The 24,393-nt window shown below is 39.7% G+C and overlaps 1 protein-coding gene and 1 pseudogene across 2 annotated transcripts in view; both read right to left on the reverse strand.

Moving 5' to 3' along the window:
* Positions 1-24,393, reverse strand: part of HS6ST3 (heparan sulfate 6-O-sulfotransferase 3) — a 727,298-nt gene that overhangs the window by 310,912 nt on the left and 391,993 nt on the right. The gene's annotated exons all lie outside the window — the stretch shown is intronic.
* Positions 7,877-8,414, reverse strand: LOC308243872 (large ribosomal subunit protein uL22-like; annotated as a pseudogene). Its single transcript has one exon. The product of its transcript is annotated as a large ribosomal subunit protein uL22-like (transcript).

Consider the following 24,393-nt stretch of genomic DNA (forward strand, 5'->3'; position numbering starts at 1 on the left):
CACATTTCCCTTTTTACATCCTGACAAAGAAGAAGAAGAAGAAGAAAAGAAGAAGAAGAAGAAGAAGAAGAAGAAGAAGAAGAAGAAGAAGAAGAAGAAGAAGAAGAAGAAGAAGAAGAAGACTGCTAAACTATTGCCCATACCTAATTAGAATAAAATGTCTTTGAGGAAAAGCTAGTCCCCTTTCAAACTCAGGCCTTCTTGGTATCCAGGCAAAGAGAAGGGTTTTTATTTTGTTGTTGTTGTTTTTCATAAATCATGTAGCAAATTGGTTTTACAGTATTTAATTCACAGCATATATGAGACTTGATTTTTAATGAAAATTAGCCATTCCTTTGAGTGAGCCATAAAGACATGAATGCATAGATGCCATTTCTGCTACTCTAAGAACCTGAAACTACCCACATAAGTGCATTTAGCTCTTTACCCTAAATATCTGACAGCATAGAACAATGTCACATATTAAAGGACATAGTCATTTCTGAATTTTTTTACTTTGTGTAATTTGAGGTTGTTATTGCTAAAAAGGTCTGATGACCAAAATAAAATTCAGTTTATATCACTTTCTTATTCCCTATCCCATCCCCCCACACTGCCTCCTATATAAATTAAATGAGGCAATAGTATCATAGAGAGTAAACAGGTCAGGAAGTTCAAAGATGTACCTTCTAGTAGTGCTCATTAGAGTGTGGTGTGTAGGGGACATTGGCCTCTGTTATTCTCTGATTCCTCGTAAAGAAAATGGAAAGAAATGCTACATGATCAATGTTTTACTAAACGGGGTTAATTTAAAAACACACACACAACAACAAACACCGAAAGTTGACAAGTTTTTAACCTTTCTCAATAACTGATGTTCAATATTAAACAGCCCTCACTTTCACAAAACTCCTCCTTACGACTTTTTCTAACCTTTGGTATGTATGAAATGCTCTGAATTATTTCTAGAAACTCAAGTACACTACCAAATCAGGTGTTGTCATGGTAAGCGCCCCTCCACTGTTCTTTGATATGAACTCTTCCTGAGATATTGGTTTTCCATTGTTAACAGCATGAACATATTTCTCCTTCTATGATTCAAGATATTACACCACAAATAAACTCCATCCTGGTGAGTCACATTTAGCCACACTTGCAAGATATAATGTCCCCACAGGTAGTAAACACTCTCAAGGAAAGATTCAAGTCTTAGATCTCTGTCACCATAGACAACCCATTCATCGGATTTGGGATACTGAGTAGCTGTGGAGGAAAACTGACTTAATTATCTGTGCTCTTGGAATATAAAGGCTCCTGCACAGGCTCTTCCATGTCCATGCCAGGTTTATTCCTTAAATTTAAGAGCATCCACCAGCTATGAAGAAGCAGCATTCATCCCTTTCAACAAAAAGATAGTTACCTCTTATTTTCAGATGGTAGTTGTTTTTTTCAGGTAAAAATCTACCAGCTGCTCAGATCCCTGTGCATCTCAGCAGGTAAGGTTACGTTCTTCTATTGCAGGTTGAACATGAGGGCTGAGAGACCAGACTGAGGTTGGTTGGTTTACCTGTCTGTTTTATATCATGGTTCTTCCTGCCTTTTCTCCTTTTGTGCATTTGTCAATGAGGATTTTTGGATGAGGTAATCATTGTAAGTTCCATTTCAACTTCTAAATCCCTCATTTTGGAATATGACTGCAGATGTCTTTGCAACTTACCAGGTTTACTATGGGACAAAGATACAATGATTTCATCTAATCTTCTTTTTCCTGTGACTATTGTGGGATGAGTAAAGTCCCTAATTAATTAGCATATACCATTACCAAAACAAATTCAGGAGGGTTTGGTCTTCATAATACTGGCTGATGGGTAATGCTGCTATTTTCTCAGGCTACATTTTAGCCAAATAGCTTCTGCTGACATGTGACTTAACAGACTGCTGATGGTCAAGGAGCAGACAGAGCTTCCCAGGGAAATAAAATAAAACTTGCAGAACTAGCTTGAAGGACACATTACATATTTGTTATCGAGACACTAAACTATTATGTTTGTTCTAGAGGCCCAATGCATGAAGATTCCTGCAAGAGTAGGCCTTCCTTCCCCTGGCTGCCAGCACCGGCTTCCCTCCAGCACCTGGGACTCGGGCCTTCGCTCTGGCCACCGCCTTCTGCTTTCGCTCCGGCCGGAGACACCTTCTGCCTTTGCTCTGGCCAGAGCCGCCTTTCACCTTTACTCTGGCCCTGCCACCCTCCTGTAGCTCCCTCCATCCCCTGCGCCCCCCCTCATAGCAGGTGTCTCGCCCTGCCCCGGTTGCTCCACTGCCCAGAGGCACGCTGCCCAGAGGCCCAGAGTGGCCGGGGCAAGGCAGAACTCCTGTGTCATCACCATGGTGATGATACAAGCATCCCAGCCCGGCCACCGTCATCTTTGGCCCGGCCACCGTCATCTTTGTCGCATCAATTTGCATATTCCTTCCTTATTGGCTGTGGGCGCTTCCATCTTTGTTGCAGAGTGATGGTCAATTTGCATATTACCCTTTTATTAGGATGTTTTCCTTAAGTGCCCAGGGCCTTAAGGAAAACGTGTATTCATGGAACCTATTTTTTTAAATAGATATTTATTTTATGTGACTTTTCTTTATAAGAAATAAAAAATACAAGTATCATATTTTACCCTAGGCAATTTCTTTATTATTTTTTTATTGTTGACATTATTACAGATGTCCCCCATTTTTCCCTGCTTTGCCCCCCTCCACCCAGGCCATAATCACTATCAACCTCCTGTTATCCCTGTTTCCTATGCCCAGAGCTACCTGAGCCCAGACTGTCCTATTAAAAGGTATTGCTTAGACCAGGGAGCAGGCTTTTAAGTCACTGCCCACCTTCTTGGTCAAAAAGTAAAAAAAAGTAGAAGACTGAAGAGTAACAATACCTAAGAGAATTGAATACGTCCTTAACCCAAGAATGTTCAGGAAACGGTTTAAAAAATATACTAGAGGCCCGGTGCATAAATTCTTGCATGGGTGGGGTCCCTCTGGGTGGCCTGCAGGGATTGGGCTGAAACTTGCAGTCCAAATTTGCCTGCAGCTCCTACCTGCCGCTCCTGCTCATCCCGGCCCCACTGTGCTCACACCCAATCAGTCCCTATTGGGAGAGGCTCTTGCTTCCACACCAGCCATGAGTCCTGCATTTGGCACCCTCCCAAGGGGAGTGGCCTGTGGGATTGGGCCGAAACCGGCTCTCTGACATCCCTCGAGGGGTCCCAGATTGCGAGAGGGTGCAGGCCAGGCTGAGGGGCTTCAATGGTGCACGATCAGGCCAGGGAGGGACTGCAGGAGGGCTCCAGGGCGTGTCCGGCCCATCTCGCTCAGTCCCAATTGGCCGGACCCCAGCAGCAAGCTAACCTACTGGTTGGAGCATCTGCCCCCTGGTGGTCAGTGCACATCATAGCACTGTCATAGCTCACTATGTAGGTCATAGCGAGCAGTTGATCAGCCTTAGCATATCATTAGCATATTATGCTTTGATTGGTTGTTTGGTTGTTCTGCCGTTCGGTCTATTTGCATATTACCCTTTTATTACATAGGATTTTTATTGATTTCAGATAAGAAGGGAGATGGAGAGAGAAATAGAAACATCCAATGATGAGAGAGGATTATTGACGAACTGCCTCCTGCATGCCCCCTACAGGATACTGAGCCCACAACACAGGGCATGTGCTCTGACTGGGAATTGAACCATGACCTCCTGGTTCATAGCTCAGTGCTCAACTACTGAACCACGCCAGTCAGGCAGAAAACTTTGGTATCGAATACTGGAGCAGGAGTTTCCAAATGCAAAATATTAAATTAAAAGGCCAATTTAGAGACAAAACAATAATCTCTAAGGTGAGAAAATAGATTACATTTCAGCCTTAAATCTTACTTTTTCTGCTTGGGAAGATTCTAACTATTGACTGCATCCCTATAAAGTATTATGTTTCAATAACCAATCTATTAGCAAAGTTTTTAGTGTTTGAGTTCTCATCTAAGAATTGCATTTAGCTTCTACTTGCTCTTATACAATTTTTAAAAATATCCTGTGCCTTAGTTTCTGATCTGAAATTAAAAATATGAAGAGCAATTCAATAGTTATTTGAATGAAATAACTAAAATAAGTTGTAGCTTGAGACAGTAAGTGTTGTAGGTTACTACAGTTTTCTATTCATCCCTTTCCCATTAACTTGACCAAGCCTTCCTGGGGCAAACATTCCAGAGAGATCATAATTCTGGATTTTTCTTCTTGATAGCCAAATTATTCTTCCACTTAGTGAGCTGACCAAAACCATGCAAAGAACTCCAAACAATTCACCTATTACATTAAACTTACGTTACTGTAGACTAAGCGCTATTTTCTTCTTCGCATTCTCATAAAAACATTGTGCAGTAACTTTGCATTAAGTGAAAGATACCTCCTAAATCCTATAAGTAGGCCCACATGGATTTGGCACTACTCTCTTCCTAGGGCCCCATGCTTGCTCTTCCCTTATGGGACCTGTCTCCAGTCCTTATCCTTTGAAACATTCCATATCCACCTGCATATAATAATTCCGGTCTCTAAGCTAATCTATTCAATCCTAGTACTACTCCCCACACCCATCCATCCTTTGCATCAGACACTTTATCAGAAGCAAGACTCATCTTCCCCAAGCTTTAGTTTCCTTTCACTGTGCTCCTCTCCAAACCTAACACATTGCCATCACTAACAACCTCCTGTGATTAAAGGAACCGGCACTCTCAGTACGGTGCTTGATGCAGAGCAGTAACATTAAGATGTGTCCAACAGGGGGGAAAAATTGAACAAAGGGGGTACATAAAATGAAGAGGATTCATTGACCAGCAAAAATCAATGAAGCAAAAATGGACCATTTTCCTCTCATTGATTTTCCACTGCTCATTGTGTGTTGACAGCCATCTCTGCAACTTTACACTCCCTGTGTAGCTCCCAGGGAGGCCATGTGACAACATGGGAACACTCACAATTCTTGGTCAGGTGCTTCCTATTCCACAGGGTTATAACAACATACTGGAAAGAAATTCACACTGAGGAAACAATTACAGTTTCTGACGCAAGAGTTAAATGCAGCCAACACAGTCTTAAGCAAGGCTGCCCTCGCTCCCTGGATTCTGATGAAATCACACTACAGCCCTTGCTCAGTGGCCTCTTGACTTTGCCTGGCCAAGTTCTCAGTTATGCTGTCCTGGAGGGAACCAAGACCCTCTTCCAGACTCAACCGCTCAGTATTTTAGAGAAATTGCATCTCACAAAAAGTGCCATCCATCATCTGCAAAAGCCAGGAAGTTTTAAGTCCCTGCCAAGAGCAGGGGCAGATATTCTGAGTAACTGGATGCTGCCTCTGTAACCTAACTGCCGCCCGAGCAGCTGGAGACAAGAGGTGAGGTGACAAGAAACCTTCTCAGAAGAGGATGCCAGACACTTTGGATTCCATCTCTGAGGAAATCAGGTGTGTGTCAAACTCCCTGCCTATTTTTAAACAGCACATGCATTCTAAAACAAGTCAGCATAGACTTTTTTAAAGATGTTATTTACCAGGATGTGTCATGCAGTCACTTAGGCTCCAGAAAAGCTCAGATAAAGATAAACTCCTTTTGATACATGCCTAGAATATGGAGGAACTCAGCCCTGGCTGCATTCATTGCTCTTTGTTTTCCAATAGGAAAATGACTTAATAAGAACGAAGTCCCCATTTCCTTATTAGCATTCCACCTGGAGTACTCAAGGCTGTGCATTCAACTACATCAGTCAATAACAGAGCAAGAGTGCTCTGTGTAATTAAACCCACCCATGTTCAGACAGGTATCATGTGACAAGGTAGTAGCCACAAAATATTTACAGGGAAGTTGGAATGGCACAAATTTGACTTTGGGGAAGGAACTAAAGGTTTACACATGTGTTTACAGTATTCAATATCTAGATGCTCTCAATGAAAGAATAATGCCTATAAAATTGAGTTAACAATGATATATTGGTTAAGGTTTACCATCCTTAATTTTAAAAATAAAATATACCTAACATAAGCTTACTGGATGAACCCAGAGAATAAGTTGTTCCACAAGTAACCAACCACCACTTTTCTTTCCATCTTCTCTTTCTTCCTTCCCTCCTTTCACCTTCTTGCCTTTTTGTTCTTCTTTCCTTTCACAGACATTGATTTAATGCCTCTAGGTGGCAGGCCCTATGCTACAAGTTTACTGAGGTGTTACCATAGCTCTTGAGGAACATTCAGCTCTGTCTGGAGGAGCAGATAAAAGCAATGATACATCAAAAAGGGATAAATATAATGATAGAGAGAAACACAAAATGCTAAGAAGCACAGAGAAGGGGCATTCTGGGACAGAATCATAGAAGGCTTCTAGGAGGAGGTCTTTTCTTGAACTTAGTTTTAATTGTTAAGGAGTAGTTAGCTAGATAAAGAAAGCAAGGATAGTCAGAAACAACAGCATGAGAGAAGGTGTGAAATAACATGCTAGATTCAACAGTGATTGAATTTGGCTTTAGCCAAAATATACATCTATGAGGAGAGATGAAAGAGAAATGAGGCTCAAGACAGCAGCCAGAGACAATTAAAGACCTAGCAATCACATATATCGAGCTAAGGAATTTGAACTTTACCTTAAAAATTAAAAATTCATTGAAATTGTTTTAGCAATTTAAGACTACAATAGTTGAACTTGCCCTGTCTCCAGCTTTAACCAATAGAATAGAACAGCTGCCACATCTGATCTCAGGCCTTCAGAAGCATCCTATATTTCTGCTCAGGTTTCTGTCTAGGAGGAGAGAGTATCAGGTAGCCTCTGTTACTTCAGCCCAGGTCCTGGAATGAACAGACCCACATCTGGTTGCACCAAGCCCAACCAACCTCAGCCAAAATCAGCCAGCTCTCAGCTCCTCCGGACCCATGAACAAGAAAAACAATACACGTTGTTACAAGCTCCTGAGATTTGGGCTATTGCTTCTTATATTGTCTTATTGTAGCAATAACTGACTGATAAAAGCATGGAGTCCATTCATCCCTCTTTTGAAATCAAAATAATAAGGTGATGGTCAATTAAGACTCTACAAGAAAGTCATTTCTCTTTCATAAGCACAATATAGGCATACCTCAGAGATATTGCAGGTTAGTTCCAGACCATGCTAATAAAACAAAATCACAATACAGAGAGACACATGCATTTTGGGAATTTCTCAGTACATATAAAAGTTATGTTTACTGTAGTCTATTAATATACTATAGTCTATTAAGTGTGCAATAATAGCATTATGTCTACAAAAATGGACATACCTTAATTTAAAAATACCTTATTGCTAAAAATGCTAACCATCATCTGCCCTCAGCAAATCATAATCTTTTCTCTGGGGAAGGGTTTTGCCTTGATGTTGTTGGCTGAGCAGGGTAGTGGTTGCTGAAGCCTAAGTTGGCTGTGGCTATCTCTCAAAATAAGACAACAATGAAGTTTGCTCATGGATGGACTCTTCCTTTCATGACTGATTTCTCTATAGCATGTGTTGGTGTTTGACAGTATTTTACCCACAGGAGAACTGTTTTCAAAATTGAAGTCAATCCTCTCAAATCCTGCCACTGCTTTATCAACTAAGTGTACAGAGTATCCTAAATCCTTTGTTTTCAACAATGTTCACATCATCTTCACCAGGGGTAGATTCCATTTCAATAAACCACTTTTTTTTTGCTCATCCATAAGAAGCAACTCCTCATCCATTAAAGTTTTATCATGAGATTGCAGCAATCCAGTCTCATCATCAGGCTTGACTCTTAACTCTAATTTTCTTATTTCTTTTTTCTCTGTTTTTATTTTTATTAGTATTTCTTTTATGCTGAATTTACTCCTGGGCCAGAAGTTTTTGTTTCTTCGGTTTCTTCTGGGATATCTTTTTCTGAGCAACCTCCTCTTCTTTTTTAGGAATAATTTGCTCTTTTTTCACTAAGGATCATCTATCCCAATGTAGCAGAGAGAGCTCATGCATAGATTAATCCGTGCATGAGCTCTGTTACTTCGGTGCCACAATTTTGGGGCTTTATTCACCTGGATGTGCTCAATGATCAGAGAATCTACATTTAAACCCTTAAGCTCAGCATTACTTCCTGCATTTTTAAGCATGTGCAGCAAAAATTCAGCACCCTTTTTGGGCCACTGACTTTGTGTCCAGCCCCACTGTTTGCCTGGGCACACCTACCAACTCTACCATTATGATGGAATGGTACACACGGTTTCTGTAAAGTGACATCATTCACATACATGGTGGCCTTTTGAATATGCATGTCCTTGATGGCCTGGGCAATTTCATGAGTCTTCTATAAGTGAACACGCAAATTTGAACCTCTTGATTTGCATGATTTTGTGGTGTTTTCTGGATCAAGTGAATAGTAAACATTTTCAGAGGTCACCACTGGCAACTTTCAGGAAGAGTAGTTCTCTTATTATTTCCACCACATCTACAGTTATTTCCTCCACTGAAGTCTTAAACCTCTCAACGTCTTCCAGAGGGTTGAAATCAACTTCTTCCAAACTCCTGTTAATGTTGATATTTTGACCTCTTCCCACGAATCATGAATGTTCTTAATGGCATCTAGAATTGTGAGTCCTTTCTGGGAGGTTTCAATTTATTTTACCCAAGTCCATCAGAGGAATCAATATCTATGGCAGCTATAACCTTACAAAATATATTTTTAAATAATAGACTTAAAAGTTGAAATTACTCCTTGATACATGGCCTGCAGAATGCATGTTGTGTTGGAAAGCATGAAAACAACATTGATCTAATTTTACATCTCCATCAGAGCTCTTGGGTGACCAGGTGCATTGTCAATGAGCAGTAATATTTTGAAAGAAATATTTTTCTAGGCAGTAGGTCTCAACAGTGGACTTAAACTATACAGTAAACCAGGTAGAAACAAATGTGCTGTCATCCATGCTTTGTTCCATTGAGAGAAAACAGGCCGAGTAGATTTCATATAATTCTTAAGGACCCTAGGATTTTCAGAATGGTAAATGAGCACTGGCTTCAATTTACATCACCAGCTGCTTTAGACCCTAACAAGAGAGTCAGTCTGTCTTTTGAAGCTTTGAGGCCAGACATTGACTTTTCCTCTTTAGCTACAAAAAATCCTAGATGGTATCTTCTTCTAATATAAGGCTGTTTCATCGGCACTAAATATCTGTTGTTTCGTGTAGCCACCTTCATAACTTATCTTAGCTAGGTCTTCTGGACAGCATATTGCAGCTTATTCAGCAGCACTTGGTGCTTCACCTTGCACTTTTATGTTATGAAGACTGCTTCTTTCCTTGAACCTAATGAACCAACCTCTGCTAGCTTCAAGTTTTCCTTCTAAAGCTTCCTCACCTCTCTCAGCCTTCACAGAATTGAAGAGAGCTGGGACCTTCATCTGGATTAGGCTTTGGTTTAAGGCAGTGGTCGGCAAACTCATTAGTCAACAGAGCCAAATATCAACAGTACAACGATTGAAATTTCTTTTGAGAGCCGAAAACTGACTTCTGCGCATGGGCCACAAAGTTTCAATCGCACTATATGTGCGTGCCCCCGCACGTGGTATTTTGTGGAAAAGCCACACTCAAGGGGCCAAAGAGCCACATGTGGCTCGCGAGCCGTGGTTTGCCGACCACTGGTTTAAGGGAATGTTGTGGCTAGTTTGATCTTCTATCCAGATTGCTAAAACTTTCTCCATATCAGCAATAAGCTTGTTTTGGTTTATCATTTGTATAATCACTGAAGTAGCACTTATAATTTCCTTCAATAATTGTTTGCATTCACAACTTGGCTAATCATTTCCCACACAAGGCCAAGCCCTAGTTAGTGTTTGACATGCCTTCCTCACTAAGCTTAATCACATCCAGATTTTTATTTAAAGTGGGAGATATACAAGTCTTCCTTTTACTTGAACACTTAAGAACATTGTAAAGTTATTAAGTGGCCTAATTTCAATATTGTTTTGTCTCAGTGAATGGAAGGGTCTGAGGAGAGAGAGAAAGATGGTGGAATAGCTGGTCAGTAGAGAAATCAGAACACACACAACATTGATTAACTTCTCTTATATGAGCATGGTTCATGGTGCCCCAAAACAATTACAATAGTAACATCAAGAGGTTCCAGTCAAGATAGCAGGGTATGTAAATGCAGCACTTAAATCTTTCCACAACCACATAAAAAATAACTAAAATTCAAAATAACCATCATTCAGAACTGCCTGAAAGTTAGCTGAACAGAAGTCCTACAATGAAAGATATAAAGAAGAAGCCACATCAAGACTGGTAGGAGGGTAAGAGGTGTGGAACAAGCACCAGGGACACAAGGGCAAAAAGTGAATTCTCTGATATCAAGACGAGGGTTGAAGGGGCAGCTTTCTCCTAGACAGAAGTGCTGGCAGAGGTCATTGTTCCTTTGCTGAGCCCTCCTCCCACAGAATTGGCAAGCAGGCAACATATCTGAGTCTCCATCAATCTGTTAGCCCCACCATGGTGATTTCCTGAGATCCTGCCTCACCCAACCTGCAGGCCCACCCAAGTCATTTCCAGTGGCTTTTCCATACAGCCTTTCCTGGCTCATGCTTCGGACTTTCCTAAAATCTCTTAAACAAGCAGCATCTGGCCTCAGCATGCTCCATACCTTTCATTAAGTGGCCCCAGGTCTGGCACTAGTGGCAGCTGGCTTCTGTTCCCTGCTTGGTCTCTCCTGGGCACCTCCAACCCCAGCACAAGTAGTAGCCATCTGCAGATTTCTTTATGCCCTGGGCAGGGCACAGATGGCAGCTGACCTTGTTCTGCACCTCAAGGAGACCTAAGAGCCAGTGTACCCAGTCGCTGGCTTCAGATCACATCAAAGCACCATCCAACTACTTCCACAAGTGACACACTCAAGGGGTAGACTCAGTGGGCACCAGAGCCCTGATGATGTAAGTCCTGCTCCATGAGATTGGCCCCTGCACAACTGACCCTCCATGGTGGTCACATACAGTCCTTGCAGCCAACTGACCTAAAGGTAAATACCTCCCACTGAGGTGCCAACAGTAATCAAGTTTCAACTACAACTGGAGGGTGTACACAGTTTACACTGGGGGGTGTAGCTGAAGTGTCCAGCTCAGGTGATCGGGGAGGCTTTGCCACTTGGGCCCTACAGGACACATATTACATAAGGACATTCTACCAAGCCCATGAGACATAGCACCTGTACTTGATACATAGAAACAAACACAGGGAAGCAGCCAAAATGAGGAGCTGAAAAAACATGTCCCAAATGAAAGGACAGAACAAAATTCCAGAAAAAGAATTAAATATGATGGAGACAAGAAATCTACCAGATGCAGAATTTAAATTCTGCTTATAAGGATGCTTAATAAATTTAGGGGATGAGTAGATGAACTTAGTGAGAACTTCAACAAAGAAATAGAAAACAGAAAAATGGAGATAGAAAATGTAAAAAAAGGACTGTCAGAAATAAAGCGTATATTAACTTAAGTGAAGATTACATTATAGGGATCAGCCAATTAGAGAAAGGCAAGTATCACATGATTTCACTCATATGTGGAATCTAATGAACAAAATAAACTGATGAATAAAACAGATCCAGAAACATAGAAACATGAAACAGATTGATGATGACCCTCAGAGGGAAGAAATGGGATGAGGTGGGGCGGGGGGGCGGGGGAAAGAGAGGTTAGTGGCAGAGATTAACCAAAGAACTTATATGCATAACCCATGGACACAGACAATATTGCAGTAAAGGCCTGGGAGAAGGGATTCAGGGGGGGAGAGGGGAGCAATGGAAAATACAAGGGGAATATCTGTAATATTTTCAAAAATAAAGATAAATTTAAAAAAAAATAATACATTATAGGGAATCAACAGTGGAGTAGATAAAGCAGAGTAAATCTCAGATCAGAGATTTAGAGATAAAAAATGCAGAAAACACCATCAGAACAGCAAAAAGGAAAAGAATCCAAAAAAGATGAGGATAATATAAGGAATATCTGGGACAACTTCAAGTGTACCAACATTTGAAACATGGAGGTGCCAGAAGGAGAAGAGAGAGAACAAGGATTTGAAAACCTATGTGAAAAAATAAGGACGCAAAAGTTCTCTAACCTGGTGAAGAAAATAGACATACAAGTCAAGAAACAAGATGAACTCAAAGAGGCCCATACAAATACACATCATAATTAAAATGCCAAAAGTTAAAGACAAAGAGAGAATCTTAAAGATGCAAGAGAAAAGCATTTAGTTATCTATAAGAGTGCTCCCACAAAACAAAGTTTCTCAAAAGAAACTTTTCAGGCCAGAAAGGAGTAGCAAAAAATATTAATTGATGAAAAGCAAGGACCTACAATCAAGGTTACTGTACCCAGCAAAGCTATTATTTAGAATCAAAGGACAGATAAAGAGCTTCCCAGACAAGAATAAGCTAAAGGAGTCTATCACCATCAAACCAGTATTACGTGAAATGTTAAAGGTTCTTTTTTATAAAGAAGAAAAAAATATTTAAAATATTAATAATGGAAATAAATATATATTTATCAACAATTAATATTAAAAATGGCAACAAATATATATCTATCAACAGTTACTTTAAATGCGAATGGATTAAATGCTCCAAGTAAGAAGCATATGGTGGCTGAATGGATAACAAAGCAAAACCCTTACATATGCTGTCTAAAAGAGACTCACCAGATTGAAAGACACACACAGACTGAAAGGAAAAGGATGGAAATAAATATTTCATGAAAATTGAAACAAACAAGAAAAGTTGGGATAGCAATACTTTTACCAGATAAAATAGACTTCAAAATAAAGGCCATATAACAAGAGACAAAGGAGAACCCAGCAATTCCACTTCCGTTTTTTATCTGAAGAAACCAAAAACATTAAATTGAAAAACCTATATATCCATATGTTCATTGCAGCATTATTTACATTAGCCCAGATATAAAAGGAACCTAAGTGTCCATGGATAGATAAAAAAGAAGAGGTGCATATATAAATGGAATATGACTCAGCCATAAAAAGAATAAAATATAGCCATCTGCAACAAACATGGATGGACCTAGAGGGTATTATACTGAGTGAAATAAGTAAGACAAAGAAAAACAAGTGCCATATGATTTCATTTATATGTGGAATCTAAAAAACAAAATAAATGAACACGCTGAACAGAAACAGGCTGTTGCCAGTTGCCAGATGGGAAGGGGGTTGGGGGATGAATGCATATGGTGAAGGGATTAAGAAGTACAAATTGGTGGTTACAGAATAGTCACAGCGATGTAAAGTCCAGCCTAAGGAATATAGTCAATAATATTGTAATAACTATGTATGGTGTCAGATGGGGTACTTATCAGGGTGATCACTTCCTAAGTTATATAATATCTAATCACTGGGTTGTACACCTGAAACTAATATAATGTTGTATGTCAACTGTAATTGAAAAATAAAAAATATTTTAAAATAAATAGTAACATCAAAGATCGTTGCTCATAGGTCACCATAACAATTTTAATAATAATTAAAAAGTTTGAAATATTGAGAGAATTGCAAACCCATGGCACAGAGAGATGAAATGAGTGAATGCTATTGGAAAAAAAATGTTGACAATAGATTTTCTTAAAGAAGGGTTGCCACAAAACTTCAATTTGAAAAACATGCAATACCTACATAAAGCTATAAAGTGAAGCACAAGAAAACAAGATATGCCTGTATATTCCATTGTGGAAATAAGGGAAGTGTAGAGGAATGTTGAAGCTATCCTGGATAAAATCACTCCTTGTCAGTGAGAAATATGAGTGCTTTGAGAATTTAGATTGCTTAAGAAAATGAGAGAATATTGGGAGCAAGAGATGTTCAATCTTTCACCAGATTTCTAAGTGAGCATGAAATGGACATATATTGGAGTGCCTGTTCATGATTCTCCTTCCTCGGTGAGTAGCACACAGCACCCTCGGGGTGCATCCCTTAAGCCATGTTTCTATCACTTGTCCCTGTTCCCCTTGACACAGAGGACAGGATGTATCAACTCAGAGGAGGAAAAGAGAAGCCAATACGTATGTAAAGCTGGTCTATAGATGGGGGGATGGGGGGAGAAATGGGGCCAAAACACAGAAAGAAGCAGATGCTAGTAGTTGCTTGACCTCGGAAGGCAAAGTGCATCCAAGATAAATTGTTTTGGTTCCTACAGCTGTCTCTTCCTGTTTTAAGTCCCTATAAGGCCTAGTGACATTTCCTGCTTTTTGACCCAAGATTTAACTCTGATTCACAATAATAAATCCTGCACTTGCTTAAGCTCTAGCAAAGAATTGCTACTTGAAACCAAAGTAAACTTAAGGAAAATAGGTATCTATTATGCTTCATGATGTAAATGCAGATGATAGGAAGTACTTTTCCAGACTTGGAGTAGTCCAGAAAGTCATCTTGAATGATCTGATATTTAAGATGAGTTTCAGTTCACTAATTTACCAGAGAGGGTGTGATTAACTAGGTCAGATGCCATCTAGGTATCCAGTAAGAGTCTAAAAAATGGCCTCTCAGTTAAGCAAAATGATCACTGGGTAATATTGAGAAATATTTTGTGGAGTGATCAAAACAGAAGACGATTACAGTGTGTTGAAGAGAAGCGTGAGAAAATAGGAATCAGGGAAGACAACTTTTATAACACTTTTAAGAACCATGACTATGGAAGAGGCAGGGCTTTGAGTGGAGGGGTATGAGGAATGGAATGAGGAGTTGTTTGTTGCTTTGTTTGTCTTGTGGGAAACGTTTCACATTCCAGACATGAGGAATGGGTGTCACAAGCTGACATATTTAGAAGAGGATATCTTTTGTGGGAAATGATGAGCAGAAGGAATAGTACAATGTAATCCTATATAATAAAAGCCTAATATACTAAGTGTCCAGTTGTCCAGTCATCCATTTAACCAATCAAAGCGTAATATGCTAATGATATGCTAAGGCCGCTCAACTGCTTGCTATGACATGCACTGACCACCAGGGGGCAGATAGTCAATAGGTTGACCAGTCACTATGACGTGCACTGACCACCATGGGGCAGATGATCTGATGGGTAGGTTAGCTTGCTGCTGGGGTCCGGCTGATCGGGACTGAGCGAGACAGGCCAGACATGCCCTGGAGCCCTCCTGTGGTCCCTCTCTGGTTAGTCAGCTTCCCACGTCCCTCCCTGGCCCCAATCATGCACTGGTGGGGTCCCTCAGCCTGGCCTGCACCCTTTCACAATCCGGGACCCCTCAGGGGGGCACACTGACTGTCAGGTAGTTCCATCCTATATAATAAAAACATAGTATACAAATTGTCCCCTCGACCCGAGTTCTTCTGGGAGTTCAACCAGGGGGTGGGCCATCCAGGGGAAGGGAGGGAGGCCCCGGCAGCCCCTAGGGACCCTACCAGTGTACGAACTTCGCACACTAGGCCTCTAGTCTATATAATAAAAGCCTAAGTGACCATTATGGCAGAACAACCAGAACAACCGGTCACTATGATGTGCACTGACAACCAGGGTGCAGATGCTCAATGCAGGAGCTGCCCCCTTGTGGTCAGTGTACTCCCACAGGGGGATTGCTGCTCAGGCAGAAGCCAGGCTCAAGGCTGGCAAGCATAGTGGTGACAGGACTAAGGAGCAACGATCCGAGAAGTAAGGAGGAAGCAGGCGGGCGGTAAGGAGTGAGGGGTCCTGGACTATGAGAGGGTGCAGGCCAGGCTGAGGGACTCCCCCCACCCCCAATGCATGAATTTCATGCACCAGGCCTCTAGTTGGAAAATAATGTGTAAAGGAGATAAAGACAGTGTACTCAAGAAAATGTAAGTTTAGTCAAACAAAACTGTTCTTATTATAAACCAACTTGGGAGGAAATTATTTAGGGGGAGGGGATAAAATGCATCCTCAAATGGAATGCCCAAAAAGTAATTACTATTCCTAACTTACTTATCTCCAATGCCTCACCAACATGATCCTTCGGTAATGGATTCATATTTCAAAGTACAGAATGAAAAAAATGTGCCAGCTAGAAATGGCACAGAGATAGTCCTCTCAAGTATAACAGCAATTGAAAAAGAGAATGTGGGGAAATTTTTTACACTACTAAATTTACAAAGTTGGTTTCCTTTTTATAATTCTCTCTTTTAAAGAATACTGAATGCATACCAAATAAGTGAACATTTATTTTGTTGACTTTGAAAAATCTCCAATATGTGTGTATATTTGATAAAGGATTCCCTTATTAAAATTAATTGTGCTTTTAGACACAGGAAAATATTAGCATAGCAAAAGAACTACCTATTGTGAAATGAGCAGAATATAGAAATAAAAGTGTTGAACCAATGACATTTCCTAGAATCTTAAGTTGAATGCTTTTAAGCCACTGCCATGACCCTGCCACCATCATCATCTTTACTGTCATCATCATCACTGTCACCATCTCCATAACCACCACCCAACATCACCACTGCCATCATCATTACCATCACCATCACTATTACCACCACCACTACCACCACCACCATCATCGATCATTACTACGAACCATCTCCCCTTCCATTTGTACCACCATCTCCATCACCACCACCACCACCACCATAACCACCAACTCATCAATATCATCACCACCAACTGGTTTCCTAGTATGATTTTTGAACTATGAGTTGCTTTATGAATCAGTAATTTTAGATATGGCTCATTTAATTGCACAAAGTTCTGTGCTACTTTTTCTCCTGAAACTCCCTTTTTTCTCTATCTGTAAAATAAATACAATAAATACACAAATGTAGGCTTATGGCAGAGGTAGCAGAAATGGAGAATTAAAACTCAGGGTGAGAGGTGAAGGAGCAGGATACCAGGTAACCATGCTGCCACAATGACCTGGCTCTCAAAGCACACTGGCCAGCTATAGGATGGATTCATGATAGAAACTTACAAAAATAGCATGTGCAGCCAGGGCTTTATTTTTAATGTCCCAGCATTGATTTAAAAAAAAAAGGGGGGGGGCTCAACTAAACCAATGATGGAGAAAACTAATTTCATGGTAAAATAATTCTAAAATGTATTTAAGGTGCATGGGCAAGACCACTTTCAAAGAAATCTGCATTACAAAATATGCATGGGAATTGAAGACTCCATTCAGATAACCTCTAGCTGCTAAAGAAAAACTGTTATTCTTTAGCTTTTTCCTACTATTAGGGTAAACAATTTTATGAGGGAGGAAAGGCCTCCTTACCACATCTGCCCTTGTCAAAAGAAAGGCACAGCATAGTGTAAATATTTTGTTTTGTTTCTTCCATTAGCGAACCTTTCTTCCCTAGTGAAAGACATGGTGCTGAAATTATTTACTAGCTTCCTGGAAGGAGATCAATATGGAAAAGTAATCGAAAAAAAATGGCTTTTTTTAGGTCTTGCCAAAGAGGAGCTCAGTGAGGGCTTATCTTCCTGTGAAATGTTGTATTTTACACTTAATGCCAAAAGATCCAAGATAGATATTTTACTTCTTAAAAACATCTAAAATTCTAAATTATGGCTTCCACAGCCTTTGTAAGCAGGGTTCCATAGTGTATATACAGATTTTTCTTACTGTTTATAATCATGACATCTACCCTGGCATGTGTGTGTTGGATGAACTTAAACTTGCAGTGGGAACTATCATTCAAACTCAGCCTTGTATTAGCATACTAGAGGCCCAGTGCACGAAATTCGTGCACGGGGGTATGTGTTCCTCAGCCCAGCGTGCACCCTCTCCAATCTGGGACCCCTTGAGGGTAGGATCGGGCCTAAACGGGCAGTCGGACATCCCTCTCACAATCCAGGACTGCTGGCTCCCAACTGCTTGCCTGCCTGCCTTTCTGATTGCCCCTAATCGCTTCTGCCTGCCAGCCTGATCACCCCCTAACCACTCCCCTGCCAGCCTGATTGATGCCTAACTGCTCCCCTGCCAGCCTGTTTGCCCCTAACTGCTTTCCCCTGCAGGCCTGGTCACCTCTAACTGCCCTCCTCTGCAGGTCTGGGTCCCCCCCCAACTGCCCTTCCTTGCAGGCCCGGTCGCCCCCAACTTCCCTCCTCTGCCAGCCTGGTCACCCCTAACCGCCCTCCCCTGCAGGCTTGATCGCCCACAACTGCCCTCCCTTGCAGGCCTGGTCCCTCCCAACTGCCCTCCCCTGCTGGCCATCTTGTGTCCACATGGGGGGAGCCATCTTTGACCACATGGGGGCAGCCATCTTGTGTGTTGGAGTGATGGTCAATTTGCATATTACTCTTTTATTAGATAGGGTAGAGGCCTGGTGCACGGGTGGGGGCCAGCTGGTTTGCCCTGAAGGATGTCCTGGATCAGGGTGGGGGTTCCCTTGGGGCGTGGGGCGGCCTGGACGAGGGGCCTGTGGTGGTTTGAAGGCCAGTCATGCCCCCCTGGCAACCCAAGTGGAGGCCCTGGTATCTGGGATTTATTTATCTTCTATAATTGAAACTGTAGCCTTCAGCGGAGCCAAGCCTTCTGCTTGCTCCGTGGCCGCAGCCATTTTTGTTGGGATTTATCTTCTATAATTGAAACTTTGTAGCCTTGAGTGGAGGCTGGGCCCGCCAGTGTGTGTGGAAAGCTTGGCTTCCTCCATTTCCAGGGAAACCCAAGCTTCCTGCTCGCTCCATGGCCACAGCCATCTTGGTTGGGTTAATTTGCATACTTGCTCCTGATTGGCTGGTGGGCGTGGCTTGTGGGTGTAGCAGAGTGATGGTTAATTTTCATATTACTCTTTTATTAGATAGGATATTTTACTTTCCATTTCCTTGTTTTTCTTATAGAAAAAGATTGATCATACAGTGATGTGTGTGTGTGTGTGTGTGTGTGTGTAGCCCATTAAGTGAAACTGAAATGACTATACAAAATTATTTAATTAAATGACCACATAATCAAAAAAATGTTTCATCACTTCAATTTCTCTGTTCTTATTCACACTTATTTCATTTTAAAGACATCCAATTTCTTACTTCCCAAGCCTTCTCATATTTATGAGAAAAGGTGCCCATTCAACATGCCTAGCACATCATGCCATACATTGTACATCTGTTTCCAAGCCTGATTTGTTGTGTTCTTAAACTTAAAGCTAGGTGCTCTCCTTTAGGATTATATGCAGACATTTAACATGCAAACAGTTGCTGGAAGTCAATAATAAGCTATGTTTAAAGAAAACAGAAAATTTAATCATTAGGAAGACAAAGACCTTGGATATCAACATGAAGAAACACAGAACTGAAAAACACCAAATACACCACAACATCAGGAATGGGTTTTTCATGAAGTCAGTTCCAAATTCCTGAGTTTCAGTTGGAATCCAGACACTGACTAGTGTTGTTTCAGGCCATACCTAGCCCTTGCACCAGCCTTGTTCTGTGCTTTATTTCTCAGTGAACTTCAACTGAATGGCATAGTGGGTACAAACAATGGGTTGAGAATTGGGTTACCTGGTTTTAAAATTCTGACTATGCACTTTAGTAGCTATGTGACTTTGGACATATGATCTCAATTTCCTCATTTGCAAAACGGTGCCAAATAATACACATGTGATATAGTTATGTAGACTAGGTGAGTTAATATATGAAGACTGCTTATCATCTAGGAAATGCTAAATTAATTCTGTGGTTGTAATTCTCGTGCATCATAACGATTATTATTTTAAATAAATATTGTATATATTTAAGGTGTACAATAAGAATTTTTTGTGATTGTGTGGTAAGAGAACCTGAAATATTCTCCTTTAGCTAATTTCCAGTACAAAATGCATATTATTAACTACTAGAGGCCCAGTGCATGAACCGTGCATGGGTAGGGTCCCTAGGCCTGGCTGGCAATCAGGGCTGATTAGGGACTTCCAGCTGCCGGCCGGGGCCATCCTTCATTCTGCGCCACCCCCTGGTGGTCAGCACTCATCATAGAGAGTGGTTGAACTCCTGGTAGGTCGAACTCCAGAGGGGACAATTTACATATTAGCCTTTTATTATATAGGATAGTCATGATGTACATTAGATCTCTAGACTTATTCATCCTGTATAATGTTGTACCCTTTGACAAACATCTTCCCATTTCCCACACCTCCCAGCCTCAGTATCTACCACTGTACTCTCTGCTTCTGTATATTTGAATGTTTTTTGATTCCACTTATAAGTGAGATCATGTAGTATTTTTCTTCTGTGTCTGGCTTATTTCATTTAGCACAACGTCCCTCATATTCATCCATGTTTTCACACAGGTCTAACCTTTTCTTTATTAAAGCTGAATGATATTCCACTGCATAAATATACCACAATTTCTTTATCCATTCATTCAATGATAGACACTAGCTGCTTCCATTATTTTGGCTATTGTAAATAATGCTGCAATGGCACAAAAAACTCGGGCAACAAAAGCAAAAATAAACAAATGGTGCTGCATCAAACTAAAAAGCTTCTGTATAGCAAAAGAACCAACCAATAAAATAAAAAGGTAACCTATGGATTTGTATAAAATATTTATAAACCATATATCTGATAAAAGGTTAATCCAAAGTGTATATTCAAAATATATAAGGAACTCCTATAGCTTGATAGCAATAACAACAAAACCCAATTTAAACATGGGAAGAGGACCTGAACAAACATTTGTATCCAAAGAAGACATACAAATGGCCAATAGGTATAGGAAAAGGTGCTCAACGCCACTAATTATCAGGGAAATGCAAATCCAAACCATGATGCGATATCTATCACCTCACACCTGTTAGGATGGTTATTATTAAAAAGATAACAGGTAAGTGCTGGTTCTGGTGAGGAAGTGGAGAAAAGGGAACCTTGTATGCTGTTGGTGGAAGTCAATTAGCATAGCCATTATGGAAAACAGTATGGATGACATTTAAAAAACTAAACATAGAACTACCATTTAATCCAGAAACCCCACTCCTGGGCATATACCCAAAGGAAATGAAATCAGTACCTCAAAGAAATATCTGTGCTCCCATGTTCATCGCAGCATTATTCACAATAACAATTATTATTAAATGGCTGGCTGTTTCTTGAGGGAAATGCCCTGTACACGTGTGTAGTCTGAACAATACCTCGTTACATGGTAGGGGCTCCATAAATTAAACGTACTTAATCTCCGATTTTTATCAGAAACTTGACTGAGGTAAAGATGAAAAATTACTAGGACCAGGAGCACAATTATAACAGGATTGTGAGGATTCCAAAAGAATCCCCTTTTGCAGCATGGTCTTGCTTCTCTTTTCCTAGAAGAGAAATTAAAGAGAAATAGGACTAAGGACAGATTTAAGCAGGAAATAGTGCCAACTGCTAATATGGCGTTCCTGCAAATTGCCCTGCAGTCTTTATCCTTCACATTATATCAAGTGGAGATGCTTGAATGCTAACTTCCAATTTAAAAGCAAATCGAACACAAAGAGAGTTGGAAAATATAATCATATTTTGAAACATCATAAGCAACAAGGATGAGATCTGGGTGGGTGATACTTGAAGTACAAGCAAGCATAGTGGGCTCAAATAGGAGAGGAGTTGATAAATACAACCAGTAATAAGCAAACAACCTAGACAGATCACCTATTGACTAGGCCCCTTTTTCCACTCAAAATGAGAAGCAGGGCACGATGTCACATTGAAAAAGAATAAGAAAACCCCCCAGAAAACTCCAATCTCACTCTGATCTCTGATAAGCCTGTCTCCCATTTGACTTGCAAATGGAGTCAGACAAAAACAAACTAAAAAGAAACACGTACAGGTTAAATACCTAAAACAAAGGAAACTAGCTTGGAGTGACACTGCACATTTTTTTCTAACTTTTTTTTCCTTAATATTTCTTGCTAAGGAGAACAGAAAAATCAAATTCTACTCAGGGGTCACCTTCCTTTTCTTCTACAACCAGGAAACGTTTATATGTGACACACTTGCTGAATGTTTTCCGACTTAAAATATGGTAACAGGATATGTGACTTATCTCTTAGATTATCACTTTCATTTGAGGAACATAGAAAGAGCAAAATTCAAAAAAATAAAATAAAATGCTCTGTACTTCAATGGCCCAGAGAAAGTATTGTTAATATTTTGGTTTATTGTTTCCTTTTTAAATTTTTCTATGGTAAAATTGACCATAATATAGAGAGAACATATGAACATTTTAAAAAATTATAACAAAGTAAACACCTATGTAAGCACCATCCACTTTCAAAAATAGAAAATGGTAGCATACCTTAGAAATTCTTGGTGCGCCAATCCCAATCACCCCACCCTTCCTCATCATGTCTCTATCCTTTCTCTCTCTCTGAGCCTAGCATCTGTTCTGTCACCTGTGGGTTGCATCCCTAAATAATATTTTACAAGGATTTTTTTACTTTACATAAATGAAATCACACACTATGTATTAATGAAGGCTTGCTTCCTTTCATTCATTATGTTTATTTAAGATTCATCCATGTTTAAGGCATAAGCTGTGTTTCAGTTATTTTCATTGCTGTGTAGATTCCCATTGAATGAGTAAACCCATGTGTATTTCTTGATTCTATTGCCAATGGCCATTTGAGTTCTTTCCATATTTTGCTTCTCAGAATGTTTTTATGTATATTTCCTGGTACAAGTGTGCAAATGTTCTCTAGGGTTTCCACAAAGCAATGAAGCCACTGGATTCATGAGTTTTGTTCAGGTTCAAACTTACTAAGAAATACCAAAGTGCTTTCCAGAGTAGTTATACTAATTTTTAGTAGTCCCTATCTACACCCTAACATTTAGTGTTACCCAGCTTCTTAAAATTTTTACAATCTGATGGATGTGTATAGTTTTAACACTGATAACTCTTGAGTTGGAGCATCTTTTTCTACCATCTTTGCCACTTGAGTTTCTTTGTCTCTCTTTGGGTATGCATGTATGTACACACTTGAGTGTAAATTGTCTTGCCAATATCATAGTATATTTATCATGGATGCTATGGATAACTATGTGCTATTTCAAATTAATCAAGGGAGATAAGAAGTTTCTATGGCCACCTAAGCCTTTAAAATTTGAAGTAAATATGCAATAATTAGAAATAATATCATGGTTAATGGTGCCACTATTGACATAACTGTCCAAATTAAAACCAGAAATCATTTTACTTCTCTCACTTTCCATCACTCTACCTACCAGTAGGTAATCAAATTCTATTCAGACTACTTCTTAACCATATTTTTAGGTCTAGAAAACTGGTTCCTTTCGTTTCATGATACAAATACATAACTACATATTTATAGGTTCTACTCTTGAAAGACATCTAGGTTGTTTCCACTTTTTAGCTTTACCAACTATAATGCAATGAACATTTAAATACAACAGTACAAAAATTTCTCTAAGATGTATATTAAAAATGGTATTTAGATTTATGGGTGAACGTTTAAAGTTATTGAGAAATCCCAAAAGTGAATGACGGTTCTCTGCTGCTATCATAATACTCTATAGTTTGGTAGCTTTTGTGGATGGATAAAGGTTTTTAATTTTCATTTCCCAGCCTATCATATGTTTGTGAGTCTTTTAATTTTCTTTTCTTTTTCCTATGTTCTATTAGATTGTCTTTTTTTTTTCTTTTACTGAATTAAGGAAGTTCTTTTGTGTTATCTGGATACAATTCTAATTATTTGCCAGTTGTATGTACTGCTAGTTTGTGGCTCATCTTTTCACCCTATTTACAGTGTCTATTGCTAAACAATATCTTACTTTTAACCTGATCAATTTAAATCCTTACTTAATGGTTTGAATATTTGTGTCTTACATCATGCATATCTTTGCCAAAACAAAAAACAACAACAACAACACATTTTTCTATTTTGTGGTCATAAAAACATAATCCTGTATTTTCTTCTAAACTTTTCATAGTGTTCTCCTTCATGTCTAAAATTTTAATTACTTTCAATTACTTTTTGTAAGGAGATAGGCATCCATATTTTATCTTATCATATGATTAATTATTTGCCCTATTATCATTTTCATGTACTGCCATTCTGCAATGATATCTCTATAAATCGTTTTCATATATGCCTGAGTCTATTTGGGCATTCTTCATTTTAGTCCCTGGGTCCACATAACAACCCTGTGCAATGTCTAAACATAAACTTAAATAAGCCTGATTATTTGTAAGAGTTTGTATCCCTTGTTCTTCCTTAGGGTGCTTTGGGTATTTCTTATACTTCCTTTTTTTTCAAATAAATTCTTTAAAAAGTTCACCTAGTTATACAAATACACACAAGTCTGTTGAGGTTCTTATTAAATTGGAATTGAATCTATAAATAAACTTGGGGAAAATTAGTATCTTCCTACCAAGGACTCTAAAAACAGTCTCC

The sequence above is a fragment of the Plecotus auritus genome (genome assembly GCF_963455305.1).
Source record: "Plecotus auritus genome assembly, chromosome: 3".
NCBI lineage: Eukaryota > Metazoa > Chordata > Mammalia > Chiroptera > Vespertilionidae > Plecotus > Plecotus auritus.